This window comes from Prenolepis imparis, unplaced genomic scaffold (assembly GCF_030444845.1).
Source record: "Prenolepis imparis isolate NDT839.2.m4 unplaced genomic scaffold, iyPreImpa1.0 SCAF_9, whole genome shotgun sequence".
Classification (NCBI taxonomy): domain Eukaryota; kingdom Metazoa; phylum Arthropoda; class Insecta; order Hymenoptera; family Formicidae; genus Prenolepis; species Prenolepis imparis.
The window spans coordinates 859,818-860,468 of NW_028141167.1; positions in this window are offsets into that span (position 1 = coordinate 859,818).

Consider the following 651-nt stretch of genomic DNA (forward strand, 5'->3'; position numbering starts at 1 on the left):
AAGCAGTGGTATCAACGCAGAGTACTATTCTGAAAATCAAAAAGGTCTCGATTAAACATAGGAATCTCTTTTGATTCATTGTTCGTAAAATACAGAAATATGGTCTCTACACAGAGAGAATTTACTATGCAGTTTAGTAAAATTAATCAAACATATTTTATATTTTATTGTGAGAGATATTATTATTTTTATTGTGATAAATATTAATCAGAGAAATTCTCATAAAATTCTTTCCATGCAATATTGAGAAAATTCTCTGTGTATACGTCATAAAAAATATTATAGTTTTGACAAAAATGTGTAATAATGTGTAGAATAATGAAACTTGAATAATGAATGAATGGGGCTTCAGTTTAATGTTGATTAAAGAGAATAGATCATATAAATGTGTAAATTATTGGTTTAATATTGATCACGATGCCGTATTCGAAATAAAATATTGAGAAAAAATGTCGAATACATTTATCAATTATTTTTATAATTTAAGGTTGAACAGATACACCTTCATCGGGTAATAAGTCGATCAGTTGTCGTTACCATGTTGACATTTATTGGATTAAAAAAGATATCCTCGATTTAGCATTCCGAAAATAATTGTCTTCTTGTAGCACAAATTGTCAACGTTAATAATTCAGCGAATGTACATATAAA